At 38.6% G+C, this 18,999-nt stretch overlaps 1 protein-coding gene across 2 annotated transcripts in view; it reads right to left on the reverse strand.

The window, feature by feature from the left end:
- GPC5 (glypican 5) overlaps positions 1 to 18,999 on the reverse strand; it is a 1,547,826-nt gene that overhangs the window by 1,160,250 nt on the left and 368,577 nt on the right. The window lies entirely within an intron of this gene.

Here is an 18,999-nt window from a genome sequence, read left to right on the forward strand (position 1 = left end):
TTAAACCCCAAAGTTCATAAGAAATGCCAATATAAATGGCATAATGTTATGCATAATGTTTAGAAGGCAGCTCTTACAATTCTCTACTTATTTTTATATATTTAATACTTCTCTAACAATAGAAACAAAAAATACATCTTTTAAAAAATGTATTCAAATTTATTCTCTTAAATAAAAGTTTTCACTGGGTATGAACTTTATATAAGTATTCAGTTCAGTTCAGTCGCTCAGACGTGTCAGACTCCTTGTAACTCCATGAATCGCAGCACACCAGGCCTCCCTGTCCATCACCAACTCCCGGAGTTCACTCAGACTCAGGTCCATTGAGTCAGTGATGCCATCCAGCCATCTCATCCTCTGTCGTCCCCTTTTCCTCCTGTCCCCAATCCCTCCCAGCATCAAAGTCTTTTCCAATGGGTCAACTCTTCGCATGAGGTGGCCAAAGTACTGGAGTTTCAGCTTTAGTATCATTCCTTCCAAAGAAATCCCAGGGCTGATCTCCTTCAGAATGGACTGGTTGGATCTCCTTGCAGTCCAAGGGACTCTCAAGAGTCTTCTCCATCACCACAGTTCAAAAGCATCAATTCTTCGGCCCTCAGTCTTCTTCACAGTCCAACTCTCACATCCATACATGACCACTGGAAAAACCATAGCTTTGACTAGACGAACCTTTGTTGGCAAAGTAATGTCTCTTTGAATATGAAAGTAATGTCTCTTTACTTTCAAAAGTAAAGCTTTTGAATATGCTATCTAGTTTGGTCATAACTTTCCTTCCAAGGAGTAAGCGTCTTTTAATTTCATGGCTGCAATCACCATCTGCAGTGATTTTGGAGCCCAGAAAAATAAAGTCTGACACTGTTTCCACTGTTTCCCCATCTATTTCCCATGAAGTGATGGGACCAGATGCCATGATCTTCGTTTTCTGAATGTTGAGCTTTAAGCCAACTTTTTAACTCTCCACTTGCACTTTCATCAAGAGGCTTTTTAGTTCCTCTTCACTTTCTGCCATAAGGGTGGTGTCATCTGCATATCTGAGGTTATTGACATTTCTCCCAGCAATCTTGATTCCAGATTGTGCTTCTTCCAGCCTAGCGTTTCTCATGATGTACTCTGCATATAAGTTAAATAAGCAGGGTAACAATATACAGCCTTGACGTACTCCTTTTCCTATTTGGAACCAGTCTGTTGTTCCATGTCCAGTTCTAACTATTGCTTCCTGACCTGCATATAGATTTCTCAAAAGGCAGATTAGGTGGTCTGGTATTCCCATCTCTTTCAGAATTTTCCACAGTTTATTGTGATCCACACAGTCAAAGGCTTTGGCATAGTCAATAAAGCAGAAATAGATGTTTTTCTGGAACTCTCCTTGCTTTTTCCATGATCCAGCGGATGTTGACAATTTGATCTCTGGTTCCTCTGCCTTTTCTAAAACCAGCTTGAACATCAGGAAGTTCACAGTTCACATATTGCTGAAGCCTGGCTTGGAGAATTTTGAGCATTACTTTACTAGCGTGTGAGATGAGTGCAATTGTGCGGTAGTTTGAGCATTCTTTGGCATTGCCTTTCTTTGCGATCGGAATGAAAACTGACCTTTTCCAGTCCTGTGGCCAGGGCTGAGTTTTCCAAATTTGCTGGCATATTGAGTGCAGCACTTTCACAGCATCATCTTTCAGGATTTGAAAGAGCTCCACTGGAATTCCATCACCTCCACTAGCTTTGTTCATAGTGATGCTTTCTAAGGCCCACTTGACTTCACATTCCAGGATGTCTGGCTCTAGGTCAGTGATCACACCTTCGTGATTATCTGGGTCGTGAAGATCTTTTTTGTACAGTTTTTCTGTGTATTCTTGCCATCTATTCTTAATACCTTCTGCTTCTGTTAGGTCCATACCATTTCTGTCCTTTATCGAGCCCATCTTTGCATGAAATGTTCCTTTGGTATCTCTAATTTTCTTGATGAGATCTTTAGTCTTTCCCATTCTGTTGTTTTCCTCTATTTCTTTGCATTGATCACTGAAGAAGGCTTTCTTATCTCTTCTTGCTATTCTTTGGAACTCTGCATTCAAATGCTTATATCTTTCCTTTTCTCCTTTGCTTTTTGCTTCTCTTCTTTTCACAGCTATTTGTAAGGCCTCCCCAGGCAGCCATTTTGCTTTTTTGCATTTCTTTTCCATGGGATGGCTTTGATCCCTGTCTCCTGTACAGTGTCATGAACCTCATTCCATAGTTCATCAGGCACTCTATCTATCAGATCTAGGCCCTTAAATCTATTTCTCACTTCCACTGTATAATCATAAGGGATTTGATTTAGGTCATACCTGAATGGTCTAGTGGTTTTCCCTACTTTCTTCAATTCAAGTCTGAATTTGGCAATAAGTAAGTCATGATCTGAGCCACAGTCAGCTCCTGGTCTTGATTGGCTGACTGTATAGAGCTTCTCCATCTTTGGCTACAAAGAATATAATCAATCTGATTTTGGTGTTGACCATCTGGTGATGTCTATTGGTCCAAGAAATTGTGAATAGTACATACACACACACAGACACATGTCACTTTATTAGATTCCCTAAAAGCCCTCACTAGCTACTGGTATTTAAACCAGTAGTTACCAGTAGTTAGTGGTACTAATTACTTTCTTTTCCATATAGAAATGTCAGAGGCTTACAAGAAGCTGGCTGACTGCTTACTGATTAAAAGTTTAGTAGGTTTGGGTGATTCTCCCATCTGGGTCTTCTCTTTGGTGTCTAAGAACATAAAGCGATACATCTTTACTAAATATGAGAGAACTCAGGTATGTGACACACTTCAGCAGCATGAAAATAAAAGTGATTGGAGTGAGCAATGTATAATACATTTGCTAAGTTATTTTCCCTCTCATACTGCTTCCCTTTTCAGTATAAATTGTGCAAAGAGGAAACTCAACAAAACGGAAGTTTTTCAATTTAGAAATCCAAGACTTTGCAGTTTTAAAGCCAAAGCTTTGAGGTCTCAAAACCTTGAGTTCTAGCATTTCAAAAGACCAAGTCTTAAAGACATTAGTTTTGAACTTTTTTACATACATAAGGGTTCTGGGGGAAAAAAGAAAACTCACTAGTCTGATCCAGATGAAATGTCCCCTGGACCAAAAGGCAGGGACAGGAGATGGAAATGTTGGAAGGGCAGTAAACTTCAGAAATTTGTAGGATGCGTGATTAAAATACTGCAATTATGAAACCGCATTCCCCATTGATACTTTTGAAAGAATTTCTTTGAAAGTGAAATTAAACAGCAGGGGTGGTTATAAATTATAGCTGGAATAATCAAATTTTTAAAAATTAAATCTAATTTTGAAAGCACTAAGCCTCAAGTTTCAACTTGTGATTTTCTCTCACTGGTATTTGAAGAACTAGTGATGTAAAACTGCTGGAGTTGTAAAAAACCACCACTCTATTGGAAGGATAAATACAACTTTCAAATATGTAAGATTTGCAATCATAGAGAAAATCAGATGTTCCCATGGCAAGTGTCTGGTGAGTATTTAATCAAACTTTTGAGACCCTGGTTCAATTCCTGGGTCGGGAAGATTCGCAGTGATTTTGGAGCCCAAGAAAATAAAGTCTGACACTGTTTCCATTGTTTCCCCATCTATTTCCCATGAAGTGATGGGACCAGATGCCGTGATCTTTGTTTTTTGAATGTTGAGTTTTAAACCAGCTTTTTCACTCTCCTCTTTCACTTTTAATAGGAAGCTCTTTAGTTCCTCTTCACTTTCTGCCTACCCACTCCAGTATTCTTGGGCTTCCCTTGTGGCTCAGCTCGTAAAGAATCCACCTGCAATGCAGGAGACCTGGGTTCAATCCCTAGGTTGGGAAGATCCCCTGGAGAAGAAAAAGGCTACCCACTTCAGTATTCTGGCCTGGAGAATTCCATGGACTATATAATCATGGTGTGGCAGAGTCGGATACGGCTGAGCGACTTTCACTTTCACCTTTCCTTAGCAAAGCTTGACCAGACAAGTAATAACAAAACGGTCACAGGAAGCACAAATTTATAAATAATTCTCAGTCAAAAGAAAAAAGATGCTCTATCTTCTCACTAACACAGTTAAATGATTATCTATATTTTATCGATTTCCTCTACTAGAAAATAAGTCTCTCCTTGATGGCTATGTTCCACTAACTATAATGGATTGAACAAACATCAATTCTCATGCTGCAGCTGCGAAAATATAATTGATGAAATTGATTGGTTCTTTCTTAGAGAGCGGGGTTTAATGAATGAGAAGATGTGTGACTCCATTCCTGATTTCTATCCAACATAAATGACCACCTGTTTGGAATCAAAGAATCCTCTGGAAATGAAGAGGCCTGGCACAAATGGCTGCAGATGTTGCTATTCAGTCGCTTAGTTGTGTCTCTTTGTGACCCCATGGACTGTGGCATGCCAGGCTTCCCTGTCCTTCATTATCTCCTGGAGTTTGCTCAAACTCATGTCCATTGAGTCAGTGATGCCATCCTACAATCTCAACCTCTGTTGTCCCCTTCTCCTCTTGTCCTTAATCTTTCCCAGTATCAGGGCCTTTCCCCATGAGTTGGTAGACGTGGAGACTTTCAAACTGATCATGAATAGATTTTTTTATGGTCCCTAAAACTCCAACTTTAATATTGGTAAATGTTGTCTTTCTTCCATTTCTTCTTTCACACCCAATATGTCGTAGTAGGGAAACTTTACATCTTTATTTTCCAGCCTCCTTTCCAATGCTTCTGCCATTGCCTTAGCTTAAGTCTTAATCTTTTCACTGGAATCACTGCGCCTGGAGGACATACCTCCCATTTGTTCCTTAACAATCACCTCCCATCCTCCATGAGATTCATCTACAGAAATTCAAATCTGGTAGTCCACAGACTATGCCATTCATTTGCGTAAAGTCATCTATGCCTCTCTATTCTCTACAGCATGAAATCTAGTCTTCTTAGAAAGGTATATAAGACACTCAATTTCAGCAACCCAATCCACAGTTTAGGGTTCCACAAAAGTGCTTGTTATTCTCCAGACATACCTCTATGCCTTTGCCCTCATTCTCTCTGAAAGGATCATCTCTTAGAAGACTTCCACTCATTCCATAAACCGTCACCTATCAACTATTTGTCACAAAATACTAAACACTATGGCATACCAAGCTCTGTGTTGGTGCCAGGGGTTCACAGCTAAACAAAATAGCTCTGCCTTCTAAGAATATATATCCTGATAAAAATCCACAATAATAATACAGTGTTAGTAAATAGGGTCATGTTTGAGGACAGAGGAGGAATCAGGAAATACAAAGATAACATTTTCATGTTTCATGCAAAAAAAGAAGCAGCAAACAACAAAGGTCAGGATGAGCAGGGGTAAAAAGGAAAGAGAGCACTGTGTGTTCAGAGAGTCATATGCAGTTAGTTTGGCTACTGAGGAGTGTGTTCATGGGAATTATAGTTAAAGGGAGAAGGAGGCAAGATTCTAGTTAGCCATCCTGATCATCATAAGATGTTTCAGTTTTATTAATAAGGCAGTGAGAGCCATTAAAGTTTCCCAGCCGGCAAGTGAAAGCCATCACCGTCATTGCCGTAATGTGGAAACAGACAGAAGTGCAGTGAGGTCACTTAGGGGCCCATGTGGTTCTATTGGTGTTCAGTTGCTAAGTCGTGTCTGACTATTTGAGAGCTCATGGACTATAGCACGCCAGGCTCCTCTGTCCTCTGCTATCTCTGGGAATTTGCTCAAATTCAAATCCATTGAGTTGATTCTATCCATATCATCCTCTGCCACCCCCTTCTCCTTTTGCCTTCAGTCTTTCCCAGCATCAAGGCCTATAACCAAGGGGACTATAACCAAGTTGAAAGGGAGAAGTATGAGGATAGGAAAAAAAAAAACAACAACACTTGTCAGTCAACATCAGAAAAACATTAGGAACCTAGAATTCACAGGTAAAGTAAAGACGTTAAGATAACTTTTAATTGTCTTCCATCAGGTGACTAATGAAAAGACTTATTCTTTACTGAGATAAGAAATAAAGGAAACGTATGGAGGGATAAACTGGGAGATTTGGATTGACATACACGCTACCATAAATAAAATAGATAATAAAATCCTACTCTATAGCACAGGGAACTCTACTCAAACTCTGTAATGGCCTATATGAGAAAAGAATCTAAAAAAGAGTGGATGCATATATATTTTAACTGATTCACTTCTCTGTACAGCAGAAACTAACACAACATTGTAAATCAACCATTTTTAAAAAAAGTTTAAATTTAAAAAAGAAATAAAGGAAAGGAAACATCACCTTCTCAGTATCCCCCACTATCTTAATAGTTGCCCTTATTTTTCTCAAGATTTTCATCTTCCCATGGCACATATTACTTTCTATTTGAGCATATAACATACTTATTTACAGTGTTTTATTATTTCTTATCTGTCTTCCACACTCCAGTAAAAAATTGAAGTAGACAGGGGTTATTGGTTTGCTTTGTTCACCAATGTAGCAGTGGTAAAGGATATAGTACACTCCATAAGTAGTTACCAAATCAATGAATGAGTGAAAACTAATTAATAATTCATTCCATTCTTGACATATTCAGTTCAAGATTTTTTAAATCTTCAGAGAAAGTAATCAAGTAGAAGCCTACTTTACAGACTTAACATTTATAACATCATCTGGGGATCTGGCCAAAATGTAGATTTGGATTCAACAGTTTGGGAGGGGGCAAGTTCCAAGATTCTACATTTCAAAAAGGCATTGGATGATGCCCATGTCATAAAAACCACGAATACCATGGAAGTTTGCTGTTGGATATATGGGCCAAAATTGGTGGACTGGATGTGTGATGCCAGATTCACCATGTACAGAGGTGGTAACTGAAGTCATGAACATGAATAATATCTCTCAGGCAAATAATACATAGTCAGAAGAAGCCAAAGGGACTCAAAAGTAGGAGCAACAGGAAAAAAAACTTCAATGCTAAGAGTTATGAAAGCTAAAGAATGAGAAAATTTTAATTTAGAGATTCTCTTCAGTATAAAAAGACATTAAGAAAAACAGATTAAAATACTAAAAATGTATTCTGTATGTGGTGACCGTAATTGTTTTAGACTGAATTGTGTCCATCCCCAAAATTCATATCTTGAAGCCTTAAACCCCAATATGACTGTATATGGAGACAGGGCCTTTAAAGCAGTAATTAAACTTACATAAGATACATAAGATGAGTGGGTCAATGGCATCCCACTCCACTACTCTTGCCTGGAAAATCCCATGGGCAGAGGAGCCTGGTAGGCTGCAGTCCATGGGGTCACTAAGAGTCGGACACGACTGAGCCAATTCACTTTCACTTTTCACTTTCATGTATTGCAGAAGGAAATGGCAACCCACTCCAGTGTTCTTGCCTGGAGAACCCCAGGGACGGGGGAGCCTCATGGGCTGCCGTTTATGGGGTCGCACAGAGTCAGACACAACTGAAGTGACTTAGCAGTAGCAACAAGATACATAAGATGAGTGGGTCTTAATCCACTGACCAGTGTTCTAATGAGAAAGAGACACTACAGGTACATGAATTCAGAGGAAAGGCCATGGGAGGACACAGCACGAAGGTGGCAATTGCAAACTGAGGAGAAGTCTCAGAAGAAACCACATCTGCCAACACCTTGATCTTAGACTTCCAGCCTCCAGACCTGTCAGCAAATCCATTTCTGTCATTTAATCCAGCCAGCCTGTGCTATTTTGTTTTAGTTGTTTTAACACACGAATAAAATAATTAAAGCATTTGATAAAGAATAATAAACTTCAGATTTGCTGTATGATGAACATGAAAAAAAGATGAGAAACTGGAATTGAGGAGTCCCAAAAAAGGAAAATAGATTTTTCTTTGGATTCATGCTTATTTGAATATAAAAACGGTTTTAGTATATTTGTGTGTGAAAGGGGAAGAAGATAAAGTTACGTGGTCATTCATTTGTTCCAATTCTCTACCTTCTGGACACAAAGGTTCTTTGGGGGTAGCCTTGGCTATCTGACTTCTAGACATATACACAGAAGCGGTGTTTGTTCCCTCCAGGCTTAAGCTTTGTGGACCAATGTGGCTTTGCCAGTTTCTGTCCCCCTTTTCCCTGATGACAGGCAATGCTTCCGATGGCAGCTGCTCTGTCACTCTGATGCTTAAAGCCAGGGCAAACACTCTTAGGCATTGCTCCTGATGATCTGAAGGGCGCATATGTATGTATGTGTGTGCGCTCAGTTGTGTCTGACTCTTTGAGACCCTATATACGATAGCCTATCAGGCTCCTCTATCCATGGAATTCTCCGGGTGAGATTACTGAAGTGGGTTTCTACTTCCTCCTTCAGGGGATCTGACCCAGGGATCAAACCCATTTCTCCTGTATCTCCTGCATTTAGGGAACCCAAAGGTTTGGAACAAAAACAACTTTTTGCTTCTAAACCCAATGATGGGCTTCTCCCCATAATGGCCTGCCCTCCTATTTCATTCTCCCAAACATCCACCCATCCTTCAGGATCCAGCTAATCCTCACCTCCTCTCTAAATCCTGTCCTGACCAGACTGTGAAGCTTTTATTGGTCCAGTGTGTTTCTCATGCCACACTTGGCATCTGTTCTATACCCCTGGTTATCTGGTATTATAATTCCTCTGTCTGTCTGCCTCTCTGATTAAAGGGTGTGTTCTCTAAAGACAAGAGTCATGTCTACTTTATATCCCAAGGGTTTAGACTACAGTTTGGTACCCCACAGGCACCCAACAAATTCTTGTTAAATTGGCCTCAGATGCACTGTTAGTTTTTACCAACTTCCAGAATTAGAAGTTTCCATACTAAATACATTTTTAAAATATGATAATGATAGGGCTTCCCTGGTGGCTCATTGGTAAAGAATCTGCCTGCCAATGCAGGAGACATGTGTTCCCTGGTCTGGGAAGATCCCACACACTGTGGAACACCACAACTATTGAGCCTGTGCTCTAAAGCCCAGGAGCTGCAACTACTGAGCCCTCAAGCTGTGACTGCTGAAGCCCTTGCACCCTGAGCCCATGCTCAGGAACAAGAGATGCCACTGCAATGAGAACCTGAGCATTGCAACTAGAGAGTAGCCCCCGCTTACCCAACTAGAGAAAAGCCCAGGCAACAACAGACCCAGCACAGTCAAATAAACAAACACATTTTAAAAAATGATAATGATAATTAAAAGTCCTTAGAGAGCATGGCTGACTTGGGAAAATTTAAATTAGGAGATCTGCTCTAAGATTGTGGAGAAAGATCAGAAGAACCTTTCTAGTGTGTTATATTAGAAATTGGAAGAAATCCAGAGGGCAGGGCTACAAACTGTCCCAGATTCTTTCAAACAGGTTCAAGACAGAGTTTCCCTCTATATGTTGTTGTGTTAATCACTCAGTTGTGTCAGACTCTTTGGGACACCATGGACAGTAGCCCACCAGGCCCCTCTGTCCATAGGATTTCCCAGGCAAGAATACTGGAGTTGGGTTGCCATTCCCTTCTCCAGTGCTCCCTCTATATACACATATACAAATATATATATGATGCCAAAATTAACATATAGGGATACATTAATATTTAATCACACTGCTGTGTAAGATACACATCATAATTAATACATTATAGATATGCTATATTATAAAGACAAATGTTAGAAAAAGAGAGACCATTTGATCCAGTAGTTTTCTGCCTGAAATGCACATTATCATCATCAAGGAAGCACAAACTGTACACCTCAGTTTCTCCCTCAGACATTCAGATTTTGTGTTTGGGATAGGACCCTGGCATCTGGGTTTCTCTAAAAGCTTTCTACAGGATCCTAATGTGCAGTCTCTTACTTTTTAACTAAGGAAATTGAGAACTAAAGAAGTGAAAGGACTTGTGAGAAGTGATGAAATTAGTTATTTGTTAAGTTAGTTATTTCAGTTCAGTTTAGTTCAGTCACTCAGTCATGTCTGACTGTTTGCAACCCTATGAACCGCAACATGCCAGGCCTCCCTGTCCATCGCCAACTCCCAGAGTCCACCCAAACCCATTTCCATTGAGTTGGTGATGCCATCCAAACATCTCATCCTCTATCGTCCCCTTCTCCTCCTGCCCCCAATCCCTCCCAGCATCAGAGTCTTTTCCAATGAGTCAACTCTTCGCATCAGATGGCCAAAGTATTGGAGTTTCAGCTTCAACATCAATCCTTCCACTGAAAGCCCAGGGCTGATCTCCTTCAGAATGGACTGGTTGGATCTCCTTGCAGTCCAAGGGACTCTCAAGAGTCTTCTCCAACACCACAGTTCAAAAGCATCAATTCTTCGGCGCTCAGCTTTCTTTACAGTCCAACTCTCACATCCATAAATGACCACTGGAAAAAATATAGCCTTGAACTAGAAGGACTATTGTTGGCAAAGAAATGTCTCTGCTTTTTAATATGCTGTCTAGGTTGGTCATAACTTTCCTTCCAAGGGGTAAGCGTCTTTTAATTTCATGGCTGCAATCACCATTTGCAGTGATTTCGGAGCCCAGAAAAATAAAGTCTGACACTATTTCCACTGTTTCCCCACCTATTTGCCATGAAGTGATGGGACCAGCTGCCATGATCTTTGTTTTCTGAATGTTGAGCTTTAAGCCTACTTTTTCACTCTCCTCTTTCCCTTTCATTAAGAAGCTCTTTAGTTCCTCTTCACTTTCTGCCATAAGGGTGGTGTCATCTGCATATCTGAGGTTATTGATATTTCTCCCAGCAATCTTGATTCCAGCTTGTGTTTCTTCCAGTCCAGTGTTTCTCATGATGTACTCTGCATATAAGTTAAATAAGCAGGGTGACTATATACAGCCTTGATGTACTCCTTTTCCTATTTGGAACCAGTGTGTTGTTCCGTGTCCAGTTCTTACTGTTGCTTCCTGACCTGCATACAGATTTCTCAAGAGGCAGGTCAGGTGGTCTGGTATTCCAATCTCTTTCAGAATTTTCCACAATTTATTGTGATCCACACGGTCAAAGGCTTTGGCATAGTCAATATAGCAGAAATAGATGTTTTTCTGGACCTCTTGCTTTTTTGATGACTCAGCGGATGTTGGCAATTTGATCTCTGGTTCCTCTGCCTTTTCTAAAACCAGCTTGAACATCTGGAAGTTCACGGTTCACGTATTGCTGAAGCCTGGCTTGGAGAATTTTAAGTATTACTTTACTAGCGTGTGAGATGAGTGCAATTGTGCAGTAGTTTGAGCTTTCTTTGGCATTGCCTTTCAATGGGATTGGAATGAAAACTGACCTTTTCCAGTCCTGTGGCCACTGCTGAGTTTTCCAAATTTGCTGGCATATTGAGTGCAGCACTTTCACAGTGTCATCTTTCAGGATTTGAAATAGCTCAACTGGAATTCCATCTCCTCCACTAGCTTTGTTCGTAGTGATGCTTTCTAAGGCCCACTTGACTTCCCATTCCAGGATGTCTGGCTCTAGGTGAGTGATCACACCATCATGATTATCTGGATCCTGAAGCTCTTTTTTGTACAGTTCTTCTGTGTATTCTTGCTACCTCTTCTTAATATCTTCTGCTTCTGTTAGGTCCATACCATTTCTGTCCTTTATTGAGTCAGGCATTTAGTCAACACAGACCTCAAGACTATTTTCATTAATTAATTAATAAAAATGCCATTACTTTGCAATGTAGGGCAGATATGGGATGTTTGAGAAATCAAAGTTGAATGACTTTTTGTAGAGAAGAATATTTCCCTCTGTTTTTAAAATTTTACAGAAACCATCATTCTTTTTACAGAACACACTTTAGTTGTAGACTGGTAGACTAGAAAACAGATACATCACTTCTTCCTGCCAAAATCTGGATTTAGAAAGCAACATGCTTACACAGGATTTATCTGTATCTCTTTACCAGTTTGAAATATATAGTAGGGAGTGGAGTAAATTCTGATCACTAACTAATGAACAGCTTTGCACACTGTGCTAGCACAGGAGAGGGGGAAAAAGCTGGAGCACAATTGTTCCTTCACAGCTTCCAGCCTTGTTTGCCCTGAGCTGACTGGAGGCAACAGAGGAACATGGGCCAGCACAGTTAGCACTTCCTTGCTCCCCATGCCCCGGAGGCCAATAGTGCCAGAAAGGTTTCCTGATCCATCACATGGGGGAGAAAAATACGAAAGGAAATACAATTCACCCTGAAGTTGTCATGTCCAGTTTGGTTGACACAGGAGTGTCCAGATACTACTCTAAAACTAAGTGACACTTCTGACTGTCTTTACCATCATCATTCAACTTAAATCATTTTTGAGCCACAAGGGAAGTCCAAGAATACTGGAGTGGGTAGCCTTTTCCTTCTCCAGAGGATCTTCCTGACCCAGGAATCAAACTGGGGTCTCCCGAATTGCAGGTGGATTCTTTACCAACTGAGCTATCAGGGAAGCCCTTAATGACAAAAGTAACGTATATTTTGGTGAGCGGTAAAATAACTAAAAGGCACATGAAGAATAAATTCATATCTGTCCCTCTGCAGTATTTCCATCATGCCTCCTAAGGTAAGTAATGACAACAGCCCAGGGTGCTTTCTTCAGCTTCCTCTGTACACCCTAACACATAACAAAAAACAGACATATCAAGATAGAGATGGTTTAGTTTTATAAAACTAGGACCAACCTATACACATAAATGCAACTGACTTTTCTTGCTTGACAATATTTCATGAACTCTTTTCAGGTTATTAAGTCTAGATCTTACTTATTTTTATACAGCTGTATACTATTCCAATCTCTGGATACAACAATGCTGGTATAATTTATCAAAATATCCCACTAAGGCAATTTTTACTTCTTAATTTATAAGACTGACATGTTCCTCATATGTAGTATTTGAAGAGTGATAACCACATGTTTTAAACTTTGCTGATATTTCAGGGAGCTGTTTTCACTTAAGCATATGGCTCCAATCTACACTTGATTTTGCATTTTGTTTCATGAGACATTGCTGGAAACAGAGCTATGTTCAAAAGGCATACCTCTAATCTTAGGTCTTCATCTAGCGGGCATTTGTTTCCACTTTAAAACGTTTATCAACTGTCTCATGGAGCACTTCCTTGCCCTTTTTCCCTTGAACACAATATAAAAGAGACTATTTCTTATTTTAAGCAAAGCTAATTATCTGAAAAAGTGTTGGAGAAGAATCTGATTTTCGAGTGGAACTTTTGTCTGCAGAATGTTTCAGAACACACATTTCTGTAGTTAATGACATATATCGATTTTTTTAGCCCTCACATCAGTCCACACGTTAATACAGAACCCAAATTAAAAGCAGTACCTCGCACACGGTTTGAAAATATCTGTAGAACAAAGGTCAAATGTGCAGTTTGCTAGTTAATGGCCTGAGGCAAAGTTAAGGTTAATGTGGCCCTAATGAACAGTCTCAAACCTGTGGATGGGTCTGACCACGGTTGTCAAACAGGAGATATTTAAAGTGTCAGTCTCCTGTCCTGCAGAGGAAATACATAATCACATGTTTCTAGATAAGGACTATTTTCTCTAGCAATTCTGTATTTCATCATTTGACTTAATTCTCAACAAAGTCATTCTATTTGACAAAATATTTGCATAGATCTTGAGAAGAGATTTCTAAGGATTTCTTTAGATTTCTGTTCTATGGCAATAAGGGTTATCCTTGTAAAGACTTGAAAATAATTAAATTCATGCAGGAAGACTGGCTATCAGGATACTGAAGTCAAGTTTGTTGGCCCCTTTTTACACAGGCTTCATTCATGATGCCGGCAGAGATGTGGGAAGAGGGTGAATGTAACACAAAGAAACAAAGCAATAAATGGCACCAGCACATTTTATCACAAATGGAAATATTTCAAGCATATTGCACTCATATTTGATTTTAAAAGAAAATACTGTCTTTTCTAAAATAGTAACTCATAAAGTCTGCTCTCAACCACACCTGAACACGCTGCTCATGATGGAAGCTGAGACCTCAGAACTGGCACCATTCTCCAAGAGGAGAGTCTCTTCTTCTGACTAAAAATGATTCCAGGTTTCTCCCTCCTGATAGGAAATCTTGTTCACAAGATGGGATTTCCCTACCTTCTCAAAAGGGCTGAAGGGGTTGAAGTCGGTGGGTAGGCTGGGGGCACCAGAGAAAATGATGGAAAGAGCACTGGAAATACCCAACACACCGACATCCTCCCATCTTCTCTGCAGAGGATTCTTTTCTGACAAGTGCTGCGTGTTTAAGGCTCCTTGGTGGTGGTTTTATACCAGCCCTGAGCTGGACAATGATAGCCACCTATACAATTGATATGGACATGTCTATTCTTTTTCAATATTCCTCAAGTCCAACGTGTTACCATTTAATGTCCCAGTAAAAAGCATCCTTTCTGAAAGCATCCTCCTGTAAAAAGAGTGATTTAAACCTGATGTCAAAACTAGGTTTGCAAAACAAGCTCTCATCTCATTTCCCCATGTCATAAAAATGTACCTCAGAAAGCACTGACTCTGTTCTCCATTAAAAAAGAACTTTAAACAAAGACCTTGACTCATTTGTAAAAATAAACACAGGGCCAAACATTCAATATTTATACAAATTGGATAATATAAAACTGACCATCTGTCCCAAAGGAGATATAATATAATTTCTCCTATCTCATAACTTTGTGTTCATTCTAATAAAAATATGCCATCATTTACTCACTCGACTAGTTGAAAGAAGCATGCTATTAATTTCACAATAGAAAAATAAAGTCTAGGACTTGACTGAGTCAAGACCAATGAGAAGGTTTAGCCAAACAGAATATTTACAAATCTAATGACTCTAATATAGGTCATTTATACAAAGAAACATTATAACTGCATTTTGAGATTCAGGATTTTAGGTCGAAACTTGAATCTTACTTTCTTTTCCAGTAAGATGTTTCCTGTGCTTGCTGACATTTTAACAATAAACTCCAAAACCTAGGGGCCAAAAAAAGAAAAAAACATTCTGGACGATATTTTCCTCTCTCAGCCTCAGAACATTAATGAACTACTTTCACTTTAATAGTCTGCCAATAATTTGGCTTCTTCCTATTTCCTTTTCTTTCCTTTTTTATTTAATGACTTAAATCAGATATCTCTGGTTACCTTCATCCACAAATTTGTCTGAGAGTTAATATATGCCTTGTACAAATTATTCTCACTTGCATTTTTACTAACTGTATACCTCTCAGTGCAAATATTTGTGGTTCCTGGATTCTGATATAAAGATGGGCTTTAAGATCAGGAAATCTATAGTTAACAAGGCTCAAAGAAAATAAATTATTTTAGTCTTCAATTTTATTCCTACTATTCTAGTAATTCTCATTTTGGAAAAAATTAATTTTGAATATCACATGTAACCCAGATATTATTGTATTTCCAACTTCTGAAAGGTGGCACAGAATACTGAATAATGTATAATCACATTTACCCAATTATGACATCTGAAATACTGTGCATATGATCAGAATCAAAGTAAAACATCCTTCCATTATGATTATTCATATATATCTTTGTTTATATTTAGCTTATATTGCAAAATGTAGGCAAAACAAATAGAACAAAATATTATAAATCCTTTGGATTCACTCAATTTGTAGGTCGCCAAAGTTGCAGTGTTCCATATCTAACAAGATTCTTACTGAAGGACAGTCAAACTAACACAGCCAAAAGAACGTCTTAAACTGTTCATCTTCAAAAGTCATCAACCAGAATAAATCATATTATTTGGAAGAAAATTTGATCTGCAAGTCTGTAAGTCTATGAATACAGGCTTAAACAGAAAGCATCATCCCAGAACTACCTTCAAGCTTTCATCAGTTGCACCTTTAAACAAAATATTTCACATATGATTCTGGAGACCATGGTGTTTCTGGAAATGGTTGAGATAAATGTGTGTCTTGGAATGAAGATGAAAAAAATTGAAAAAAAGCAAAGTTTCCATTAAATGATAAAATTCACTCTAGAAATATGTTTCTTCTATTTTGAGCACTACTACATAAAAATTGGTAGCTTTATTAATTCCATTCAACATGCAACTGAATAAAAATAAGAATATCTCTTGGGTCTACCTACTCCCCATTTTCCCCTCTTATCTGTATGCATGATTTGGACACTTTAAATGCTGATGATAGATTTAAACTGATAGAATATTGTTTGCAATGCAAAACCAAGAGAAAGAAAGAGCTCAGTACTCCGGCTGTAGAAGGAGCACTCATAAGACTTCTAAGAACAACTAATTTTGCTACTTTAGTGAAAGAAAGAAGCATCGCATTATCCTGATGTATGCCCCATAGATTCTGCTAAAACTTCTGAAATATCTTTTATGCACTCCTATAAAAATCATCAATTTCAATACAACACAAATTTAATTCCTCCTCACCTCTTAAAAAAGTGAAAAAACTGGGAGCTGAATTTGGGGTTCTTTTTAACTCCAGATATTCACAGACTTTCCAAAGGAAAATGGATAAAATATTCACCTTTTGTGAAAAGGAAGGAAGTTGCTTTCAGGTATATTAGATAAGGAAAATTTCATTGACAATTTGGTTTTCTTGGTGGGGGAATAATTTGAGCCACATAAATGAGATAACCCTACAGTCATTATTATAAAACACTACTGAAAAGCCTCTAAGCTCATCTGGCAAAGCTGTTATTTGCTGGGAAATAGAAGGTTTTTGGAGAATCAGTTAGAAAAGTGTCCAACTTAAAGGTCATTTTTCCTGTGGCTGAGAAATATATTTTATTATTCTTTTTGTAGTGAGAAATTTGGAGAGATTTATTTCTACTCACATTAACTTAAATTTGACAGTCTCGGTATTACAGATGTCATAGATTAACTTGAGGCCTAAAGCATTATGGACTATGGATGTAAATAACTTGAAGAATTTAGAATAAATCTCATGTTCCCTGATATAAGCCTATCCTTGTCTAAGCAAGCAAACTATGCGAGTTCTAACTGCAGACACTGATAACCACATAAGTTTGCTTCTGTAATTTTCAATAATTGTCACCATCAAAACAAAAAGTGAGCAGCATCCATTGGACACCAAACCTCTAAGACCATCACAATTTCTAGTTTATAGCAAGCAGTTGGAGCCATCTCTCCTTTCAGCACAAATACCGTTGACAGTTACGTATCCTATAGTTTGGAAACAGTTTCAGATAGTTCATGAAATGGTCATTAATTTTATCCATGAACATCTATAATGTAGAGCAAACCCAGTTTGAAGTCGTTATTTTTAATACTCAGCTTAAGTGGAGCAATTTGCTTTTCAGTGCAGCAAAATTTTACATGTATTTGTTTATGAACTTTCTTGTTCTGAGAGATTTTATCAGGTTCTCAGTGGGATACATGACCCACAAAAGGTTAAGCACCACTAGCCTAAACTTTTGCCACATGTTTGCTCTGCCTTCTGGCATTCCTTCTTCCTGTGTGCCTGGGTTTTGACCCCAGGGGTCCTGCTCTCCATTACTCACACAGGGCTTGACGCTGGCCTGCCTTGTGCTCCTGTTTTTTTAGCCCTGCTCTGGCCTGGCCTCTCGCCCCCATCCAAAGGCATGCCTTGACCTGCCCTGCTCTGGGTGCCCTCGCTGCCACTACTCACTAAGCGCGGTTTTAAATTAAACAGCAATGTTCTCATAGAAGGGAACATGACCTTTATTTTAGTAAATTAAACTTACAGGTAATAAATATCCATGGCACCTCAAAGAAGCACTAACTTCCTTTTAGGAAATAGATTGGAAATTGTTTTCTCCAGTCCTACAAATGCTAATAGTTTTTTTCTCAAAGAGCTGACTTTTTCCTGAACTGCAGATACTTTCATCCGCTGATTATGTGTATATACAATTCATTAAGCTCAGTGTTTCAATAATGACTTACTCATATAAAAGAATACATGTATCCAAACACACATCAAGAAATTTAAAAATTAACTGTGCTTTCACTAATAAAGTATTTGACAATGTAGCTATGAATTCATGAATTTTAAGCTAACTGAACCTATTTGATAAAGCTAACTGAGCCTTCTGAGCTGTCTTGCAATCATACTAAATATAATATTGAGTATTCTTCATTCAGTATATGTTTAAAATTTTTCCTATTATAATTTACTTATTTTTAACCATATCACTGTGTTCTTTTGAGATGTATAGGGATAAATTAATTTGCTTTCATAGACAGACCCATCCTGAATAAGAATGAAGCCCTGACTCATTCCTCTCCTTAAACTATGCAATTTCAAATGTCCTTTTTACTTCTCATCCTCAACAAATAAAACTGTCTAATGTTCCAAGTGGTAAAATCCTCACTCAAATCGAGATTTAGTAATCACATTAGAATGGAACTTCCTGTTGATACAATATCTCAATTCAGTTCTGAAGAGAAAATTAAGGAAAACAAAAACTCAGAAAACAATTTAACTTATATCTTGTTTCCAACATTAAAAATCCAGGATATCTAAAATTTCTCCTTTCCCTACCTTTAGATCAAAATCACCTATGACATTAAAAATATTTTACATTTATTAAGACCTAACACAGTCTCTATTTTCCCTGATACACACTTATGCATGCAGCCCATCCCCTTAATTGGCATATTCTTAAATGAGAAGCTTGGCTAATTGGAATGCTTGCTGTAGAACAGATGGGGCACTGGTGTTGAGACTCTGCCTTAATTTACTGTCCTGGGGTTTTCCTAATTACCCACTTAATTGGCACAGCCACACCGCTTTGAAATAATAATGTACAGCTAATTATCACTGATTTAAGCTTGCTAATAGCTTATTCTTACCAGCTAACTTCAAGAAATCAAGCAGAGAGCAGGAACTGCCATAGCAAAAGCACTCTGCCTGGGCTGGTTTAGTTATATGAGTGTTATGTTCTTTACAGCTGTGTTGACTTTGTTGGTTTCTGCCCAAGGAAAGCTAAATAGTGATGCTTTGCTAGATGTTTAAAGGAGTAGTAGCTTTTCCTTACC

This window comes from Bubalus bubalis, chromosome 13 (genome assembly GCF_019923935.1).
Source record: "Bubalus bubalis isolate 160015118507 breed Murrah chromosome 13, NDDB_SH_1, whole genome shotgun sequence".
Classification (NCBI taxonomy): domain Eukaryota; kingdom Metazoa; phylum Chordata; class Mammalia; order Artiodactyla; family Bovidae; genus Bubalus; species Bubalus bubalis.